The sequence below is a fragment of the Euprymna scolopes genome, chromosome 20 (genome assembly GCF_053919585.1).
Source record: "Euprymna scolopes isolate OS-2025 chromosome 20, ASM5391958v1, whole genome shotgun sequence".
NCBI lineage: Eukaryota > Metazoa > Mollusca > Cephalopoda > Sepiida > Sepiolidae > Euprymna > Euprymna scolopes.
In genome coordinates this window covers 97,738,858-97,748,857 of record NC_136501.1, presented here as the reverse complement: position 1 = coordinate 97,748,857, position 10,000 = coordinate 97,738,858, and the positions used below count along the sequence as shown (strand labels likewise).

The 10,000-nt window shown below is 32.3% G+C and overlaps 1 long non-coding RNA gene and 1 pseudogene across 2 annotated transcripts in view; both read right to left on the bottom strand.

Moving 5' to 3' along the window:
• The window catches only part of LOC145241551 (uncharacterized), a 1,723,551-nt gene that overhangs the window by 220,319 nt on the left and 1,493,232 nt on the right, over positions 1 to 10,000 (bottom strand). The window lies entirely within an intron of this gene.
• On the bottom strand, positions 2,082 to 2,174 carry LOC145241855 (U2 spliceosomal RNA; annotated as a pseudogene).

Below are 10,000 nucleotides of genomic sequence, written 5' to 3'. Positions count from 1 at the left end.
AATTATAGAGTGGCTTGCACCCGACTAAAAATGACAGATTTCCACGATTTCAACGGTAATACGGGCAGTAAAACTGAATACTTCATTGGTCTTCATTTGAAATCGTTCTAATTTGGTGTCACTGTTCATATATATATATATATATATATATATATATTTTAAATCTGCTTGTCTGTCTGTCTCTATATTTGTAAACTATCTACTCCGAAATAAAAATTGCAGTACGGTGCTATGGGCTACAAATGAGTGGATTCTTATAGACCGTTTTTTCATTGTTTCGATTGTAGCTGATGGCTCTCAATTAATTTCTTTTTTACCTGTAAATTACGCCACTATAATAATATATACGAACATTCGACCATATATATAAACTATATTAAAACGTATGTTCCTACTGAAAAAGGTTCTATCCCTACCCGCTAGTATATAATATTTTTAGTATATATATTTCTTGTAAATACTGCATTGATTTATTAAAAATTTGGTGTGAATTTTTTCTTTAGATAGGGTGTAGCAAAAACATAATTATTATATCCGTTTGGCGCACACTTTCAGATGAGATAGAATTGCATCAAAATTAATTACAAGGACTCCATATCCAACCATACATTTCTTATACACCATTATTATAAGTTTAAAGTATAAACCCTATAATTTCAGACAATGCATACGTTGTCGGTCAGTTTTCAGTATAATTTACCGAGCAATATGAGTTTGATAGTAAATTATGTAAATATCTTTATGGCAATCAACCTACAGATATACTCTTCCATTTAAACTATCATCAAGATAACATGCTTTTCATCCGTGTTACGGGACGTTTATACATATAAATACATAGTATTAGTAGTAATCCACTTTTCAGGAGCACGGAGAAAATGAAATTCAAAATCTGATGTTAGAAAGAACGACGACGTGCTAGTTTGCATTTTTTTTAATCCACAAATATTTATTTAAATTTAAAAATTTTTGACTAATGGCAAAGTCTTCAGCAGGTATCAGGATTTTTTTTTTTATATAAACAATCGTTTTTTTTGTTCTTTCTTTTTTCTTATACTTGTCATTATATAATTTGGCAGAATAAGTATGCCGAATATTGTGATTGTGTATTTTCCAGTCACGTTGTTAGCGCCTGTGCACGCACTACTATTTTGTGCCCTGCTCTTTCGCGCGAGGTCTAATAGCAATATATATATATATATATATAATTCTGCACACATATGTATATATACATATACACACGCACATACTTATGCATAAATACACACACGCACACACATATATATATATATATACATACATGTAAAGAGATATATACAAGCACACATATTTTTTTTAATATTATATGTTAATTTCTACAGAAGCTGAGAAATACGCACACGAGTAACCTTTTTTTAAACAGTCAACTTCTAACAAAAAAATAAATATTCGAGTTGAGATCGAAAACAGAACCATAAGACTGTCAGTAAAGTACGGTACTTTAAATGGGCCGCTTGATATGCTCGTTAAAACTTATTTTTATACGTAAAGAAATCGTTTTAAATAACTGCTTCTCTAGAGAGCACATTGAGCTCTTACTGGATTTTTTAGTATAAGTTTAATTCCAGCCATCATATGAAATGATTTCATAAAACAAACATTAGATTCTCTACAGAGCAATGTAGGCCAAACTCAATTTTGGAGTAAACTACTGCAGAAATAATGAAAAGCTTCGAACCAGTTCAACGCTGTGATTCACAACTACAGCGAAAAATTATAGATATAATTGAACCGATAATCACTAGTCGCGTGCTCTCCTGTAATGAAGGAATGTTTGAATGTATGATTGACATGAAATTCTTAAAGATAAACTAAAATTACAGTAAAATGGGCTGAAATGACTTAAATAAATAAAAGGGTAAATGCCTTAGAATGACTTTAATGAACTTAAGGATGAATAGAATGCCCCTAACAATGACTTGAATGCTTATAAAATGACTGGAATCACCGAAAACAGCTTGAATAATGTGGAGAATGACTTGAATGGCTTTGAGACTGACTTGTTGTAAAGTGAGTGATCATTTTACATGAAATAGATGCAGAAAAGGTTTCCCCCACTTTCTATCCCAATCAGAACAACATGTAGTAAGAACAGATACTAAACTTTGATCTTGGCCAAAAGGCCAAGAAAATGGTATTTATTTGCTCCCCCATCGATAAAATTAGTACAAGACCGATTTTTAATGTGATGAGTGAAGGGGAAATCGGGGATCAACTCAGCGGGGAGTAGGGGGGGGGCTTTATAGTGATAATTTGTATGAAGGGTTGCGCCTACATTGACCAAGGTCTTATATGTCGGGCTGCCCCCACATATGGTCTTTGCTTGCAGCGTCTGTCGGAACAGATACTACACTTTTATGTTGGCCAAAAGGTCAAGAAAATGTATTTATTTACTCTCCCCACCGAGCATATAAGGCACAAGGCCGATTTTTAATGTGAGGAGTAAAGAGGAAATAGGGGCGAACTCCCCGGGGAGTAGGGGAGTTAGATAGTGACAATCTGTATGAAGGGTTGTCCCTACATTGACCAAGGTCTTATATGCGGGGTTGCCCCCACATATAGTATTTGCTGCAGTATCTGCCGGAACAGAAACTACACTTTGAACATGGCCAAAAGGTCAAGAAAACCTTAAAAGGCTAAGAACAGCAGCTATTAACAACATACCTTCGATCTTAACCAAAAAATCCAAGCACAAAAATGTTACGGACAGACCGACCGACGTAGTGAATTATAGAGTGGCATGCACCCGACTAAAAATGACAGATTTCCACGATTTCAATGGTAATACGAGCATTAAAACTGAATACTTCACTGGCTTTGATTTGAAATCGTTCTAATTTGGTGTCACTGTTCATATATATTTTTTTTAAAAATATGCTTGTCTGTCTGTCTCTATATTTTTAAACTATCTTCTCCGAAAGTAAAAGTTGCAGTGCGGTGCTATGGGCCACAACTGATTGGATTTTTATAGACCGTTTTGTCATTGTTTCGATTTTAGCTGATGGCTCTCAATTTCTTTTAACCTGTAAATTACGCCACTATAATAATATATACGAACATTCGACAATATATATAAACTATATTAAAACGTATGTTCCTACAGAAAAAAGTTCTCTCCCCACTCGCTAGTATAAAATTTACTAGCGTCAGAACCACCATTTTTTATATATTTCTTGTAAATACTGCATTGATTTATTAAAAATTTGGTGTGAATCTTTTCTTTAGATAGGGTGTAGCAAAAACATAATTATTATATCCGTTTTGCGCACACTTTCAGATGAGATAGAATTGCATCAAAATTAATTACAAGGACTCCATATCCAACCATACATTTCTTATACACCATTATCATAAGTTAAAAGTATAAACCCTATAATTTCAGACAATGCATACGTTGCCGGTCAGTTTTCAGTATAATTTCACGAGCAATATGAGTTTGATAGTAAATTATGTAAATATCTTTATGGCAATCAACCTACAGATATACTTTTCCATGTTTACTGTCATCAAGACACCATGTTTTTTATCCGTGTTACGGGACGTTTATGCATATAAATACATAGTATTAGTAGTAATCCACTTTTTAGGAGCACGGAGAAAATGAAATTCAAAATCTGATGTTAGAAAGAACGACGACGTGCTAGTTTGCATTTTTTTTAATCCACAAATATTTATTTAAATTTTAAAATTTTTGACTAATGGCAAAGTCTTCATCAGGTATCAGGATTTTTTTTTTTATATAAACTATCGTTTTTTTCTTTCTTTTTTCTTATACATGTCATTATATAATTTGGCAGAATAAGTATGCCGAATATTGTGATTGTGTATTTTCCAGTCACGTGGTTAGCGCCTGTGCACGCACTACTGTATAGTATTAGTAGTAATCTACATTTTACAAGCTCGGTATGCACAATACACACTCGTCATCTTCGATAAACTAACTTCCAAACGACATCACAGCAAGTCAGAGAAAAAGGAATAACATATATTGTATTGTTTATTTTTTTAATTCCTGATGACGGCTATGTATTAAGCCGAAAAAGCAACATTTGTTCAACCTTTATAATTTTTTTTTTATTTAAAGAAAACAAAAATTCGAACGTGATCGTTCATTCTAGCCTCATATTTATATAATACATATCAGAGCAGCAACATAATACATTTTCACATGACCAAGCCGGTACGCGATGTGACAACACGGTGAAGGAAGTTAAAAAAAAAAAAGAAAAACTGAAAGAAAAGATCGACCTCGACGGAGAAATTTATTTGAACGCACGCGTGCGTGCGAGGGAAATATCTGAAACAAAGAAAAGAACATCCGAATTTGAACAAACGTAAATGACCGGATAGCTGTGTGGCCTAGTTCGATCTACAGTAACAGCAGCGGAAATATAAAATAAGGTAAATTTAAAAAAAAAACAACGTGGATGGCGATATATACCTAGTGTACCCTAACTAATTAAAAAAATTCGCGTAGTGGGTATCATACTGGATGAGATATATCTATGCGGGAGAGGAAACAAGCACAATTAAACGCTTTTTATCTCAATTTGTTATCCTACAATTTGGTATATGTTTCAACTTATTCCTTAGTCATTCATACGATTATTGCATATTTGAACACATTACCAAAATCGTAATGTTCGCATAATTGAGATGCATACGCATCAGAGTAAATTACATTAGTTGATAAACGTGTAAAACTTTATCTGAATATACCAGACTTGACTGTTTCTAGGAATTCAGACCATGGTATCACAGACAGGCCCGTTAACCTGTTCCGCCACTAACAGGTTAACGCGCCTGACTATGATAGACATGGTCTGGGGTTCGATTCCTAGAAACAGTCAAGCTACGCTGACGAGGGGTGGTTATCTTGAAACATGCATGTACGCAAATTTCTGTTTTAAAGATAATAAAAATATATAAAATATTATATACGCCTAAATAAATTGTGGGCGACATTTTAAGTAAATAAAAATGAGCTTCGAGGCGAGGCCACTATTTAACCGTATTTATCGCTAAAAGACAACAACGCATCTCTCTTCCCCTCTCTCTCTCTCATATATATATATATATATATATATATATATATATATATATATAGTAATTCATAAAATATATATGGCGATTAAGCTACACTGAATATTCTGCGTTTCATCCAACTATAGGATCCGTCAGGCTTAAGCGCATAAGCCTGACGAATCCTATAGTTGGATGAAACGCAGAATATTCAGTGTAGCTTAATCGCCATATATATTTTATGAATTACTAACTAGCTCTACCTACGTATTGATAACTTTTGAAGTAAATACTTCAAGTTTACGCATAAATCTATACTTTCGTATATTAAATTTATGCGAATAAATGAAGTAGTTATATATATATATATATATATATATATATATATATATATATTATATATATATCTAGACACAGGTTAACATTCTCACACCATTCGAACACCCTCTGTAATTATTAACACATACTCTCAATCAATAAATTACATAAACAAACACTATTTTCAGTTCTGTTCCAACCTATATTTGAATTTCAACAGATATATCTTTTTCCATATAAGCATATTTACTGCGGTCATAGTTTTAAAATTACATTAAAGACTATATGACGTCACTAAAATTTCCTTCTCTGTAACAGCGTCAGCCCTTCCCCTTCTTTTTGAGTTTCCAACGTCTTTTTCCGTTTCTCTGAAATAGAACTGCGTCACACTGTGCGCGTGGAACATTTTCAAATATTTTGTACTGGTATTTTTTGTTTCTTAATCTCATTCATCCAGAGGAAGTCTCGAAATAAAGACGAAACGTTGATGAACACATAATACGGTTTGTTCCTTTTTATTTTCTCTCTCTCTCTCATGTATATATATATATATATATATATATATATATATATATACACACTAGCAAAAATGCGTTTCGCACGATTTATTTTCTTCATTCGAATTCCTGTTTTGTGATGACCCCTTTTAGAAAGGAGGTCTTGTAAGAGCACTTATTCCGTAAGGTGTTTCAAAAGCTCTCAAAATCTCCTGATGTGACTGAACTCAAGCGTAGATTTCAAAGCAAAAGTGTGATCCATATCCAGAGACAGACTTGCAACGTTTCTTCTGTGAGAAAGTGGTTGTAGGGAAGAGAAAATGGCAGTTTCCAGAGTGCGTCGAAATTTGTCGGTCTTTCTAGCAGCTCCTGTCCAGATTTGGCAACATTACTCGCACCATTTGTCGTACCTGTGGTTTAATTAGGTAGAGAATTTCATCAGCAGTGCGATATCTACTGGAACAACAGAAAGATCCCACCATTTTTCCAGCGAGCTTGGCAACAGATTGCTATTCTTTAACAATATCTGACAACTGTAAATACCAACGATTAATCTTGAGTTATATGTATGCTTAACGTCGATGAGTCGGTGCTAGACATCTTCGCCACATTTTTGTAAACGATTTCAAATGAATAATTACGTCATGGCTGAAAATCAACTCAATTCTTTAAGCTAGCATATTTAATTCAATGTTTATCCTTTTTACAGTTTCACATGTAAAATTAATTACTTCCGGTCAAGTGGGATTTGTGCTAATATCAGTTTTCCCTGTCAGATAACGTACACTCGTAACTGAAGATAACTTTTAATGCCGCTGCATATGCACACTTAAATTGCGTATGTATATGCATAGATATACATTTTGTAAAAAAAAAGGAGGAGGAGGGTTAAATAAATAACATTGTTAAACGTTAATTAGTTACTATCCATCAATCTGTCTAATCAAAAATAGTCGTAAAATAGTTTATATTATGAGTCATTTATTTTTTATAAAATAAACGTAGGCTTAGCTAAGGATGTTTGCATAACATAGCTACATTAATATGTAAACACAATAATTTGGGGCAGGCAACGTGGAAATGCCACATGTAAGGGATACCCGTGCTTGTGTATAATGACGTAAATGAACTGAGGTAATAGGCCGGGAAGTTTAGAATCGGGAGTTGGAGTTTGATACTCAGAGTAAACAGATGCAGAGTAGAGAGTTAGTTACGGGGGTGAATAGACGGTCAGGAAGCGGGTTGGGAAGAATAAACATGCAAACAAAAATGCAGACTCCGTATAACCCATTTGAGACAACTGAAATAAATGTATATTTTAAAACTATAAAGTGTTGTTCGGTGGCTTCACAAACGAAGGAAGAACAGATGTCTCAATGGATGGTGTTGGCCATTTCATGGTTCATCACAGAGCTCAAAAGGAACATAGAACTCGTTAAGAAAGAAGTTCTGAAGCATATATTATTATTCTTGTATATGAACTGTAATATATACCCGTGTGATAACTCCCTGATACATGATTCAGTTCATACAAAGATATCTGTAATTCTGGCTAAACAAACATACATACAATTTATACGTTTATATCTGATCCAATTATATAAAAAAAATATCTCTTGCTACCTCACTGTGTGATATAAATATGTCATGATATATAATCCACCTCCCTCCCTCCCTTTACAACACATATAGTGTGTTTGCATATGTAAATGAATTTCTTCTTCGTATCATCGCTGTATAAATGTACGTTACATCATTAGATTATAAGGTAGGCTTGTGTATGTGTTGTATATTTATAATTATGCAAAGCTGTTACAATTTTTGTAACTTTCCGTTTCGTAACCGGCCTATTACGATCAAGTAATTTCTCATCCCCGTTCATAATAAATGCATTAAATATCATCAGTTCATAATAAATGCATCAAACATCGACTAATGTCTGATTCAAGTATTCTAGTCTAAAAATATAAGCAGGAAACAGTTTAAAGTATCTTCTATAGGCTGATGAAAATCGAAAACAAATAAAAATAAAGGCGTGCAATATTTGTTGCAGCAAATCCAATAATATTTATTTATTTATTTATTTATTTAGAGTTTGATGTGGCATTGAGCTTACAGATCGATCGAAAATTCTATGAATTTTATAAAATCGAGTTTTAAATTGGGCCATGAGTCGAGTTTGATGATTGATTAATCGATTCACTGTCAAACTATAATTATTGATTTACGTATCAAATCGTTTTTTTTTCAATCTCATTGAGTTTTACATTTTGGCATCAAACAATAAAGCTTTGATTTTAATTGCTATGGTTGGGAAATAATTTTAAATATTTAATGAATATAGTAAAATAATAAAAAAAAAACAAACGCACGAGAATAATAATGATAACGCTTAAAATTAAAAGCACTTCATGTTTTGTTCTTTTTAATCATGCAGTTAATGCCTATGACCGTAAAACAGTTTGGTATCCACAGCACAGTTCATACTACCTCGAACACGATAAAGTAATCGAACCTTCGTGGGGAACATGAATTATTTGAATATATTATGGCTTTATCTAAAAATTAATATCGTATAAACATGTCAAAAGATAATCCACGATAAAATAAAGTATGTGTTGTGCTAATAGAAAATTAATGTGTAATTATAAAAAAAAATAATAATAAAATAACACTGGAAGCGGACATCTTTCTTAGAAGTGCACGCCCGTGGAACTCTATTCCGTTTTCCGTTTCCCCCCAAAAGTAGCAATTTAGGTACATTTCATGTTAAGAATGTGTAGAAATACAACTAAAGAGATCTCAAGATTTAGGCACAAAACGAAAATCCCCACTAGTCCAGAATTATCGTCGTTCAGAAAGTGATGACTGGTAAGATAAAGTGGTGCATTAAGGGAGTTGCTACGCAAAGATTGTGCATGTACGAGCAGAGCATTTTTTGTGATTCAAAAGGCGTTTAAAATCAATCCACTATTGTAGGTATCAAGTATTTTAATAATTGAAATCAATTCATAAAATGATATATATATATATATATATATATATATATATATATAGTAATTTATAATATATATATGAGCATTAAGCTCACTGAATATTCTGCGTTTCATCTACTGTAGGATTCGTCAGGCTTATGCGCATAAGCCTGACGAATCCTACAGTGGATGAAACGCAGAATATTCAGTGTAGCTTAATGCCCATATATATTTTATAGATTACTAACTACCTCTACCTACGTATTGAGCACTTTTGAAGTAAATACTTAAAGTTTACGCATAAATCTATACTTTCGTATATACAATTTGTGTGAGTAAATGAAGTAGTTTATATATATATATATATATATATATATATATATAAATCGTCAAAGAATGACAGTTCATATAGAAACGTCGTTATAATTTAAATAAAATAAAATACGCATCAAGTGAGCTTGAAAGCCAAATGCAACGTAATGATAAGAAAATAAAAATGCAACGTAATGATAAGAAAATAAAAATAAACAAATATTTTACTTGTTTGAAATTTATCACATATATATATATATATATATATATATATATATATACATACACACACATTAGTCTTTCTCAATTTGGGTTATTAATGTAAATATATTACAAGTATTAGCGTATTTTATGTTTATGCCTACACATGCATTATATATATATATATATATATATATATATATATATATATATAACACTATGAAGTTTTCTTTCAGTCTTGACAGACTATGGATATCCACTGTAAGCGTGCTTGTGCGTGACATCTGTGTGGCAAGAGTTGAAAACAATGCCGGGACAATCGAAGAGAACAGACAGCGTCTAGAATTCCCAAATGGTCACTCATCTGGTACTAGCCAGGCTCAAGGTTGCTTAACTTCGGTGATCTGGCGAGACCCGATTTGTCAACGTTATTATGCCGTACATATATATATATATATATATATATATATATATATATATATATATATATATATATATATATATATATATATATATATATATATATATATTAGTCTTTAAACTTTTAACCTTAAAAACTACAAAAAAAACAACAATTTTTTATCATTCGTTAGGAAACCATCTAGTTAGTAAATCATTCAATCACTGCATCGGACG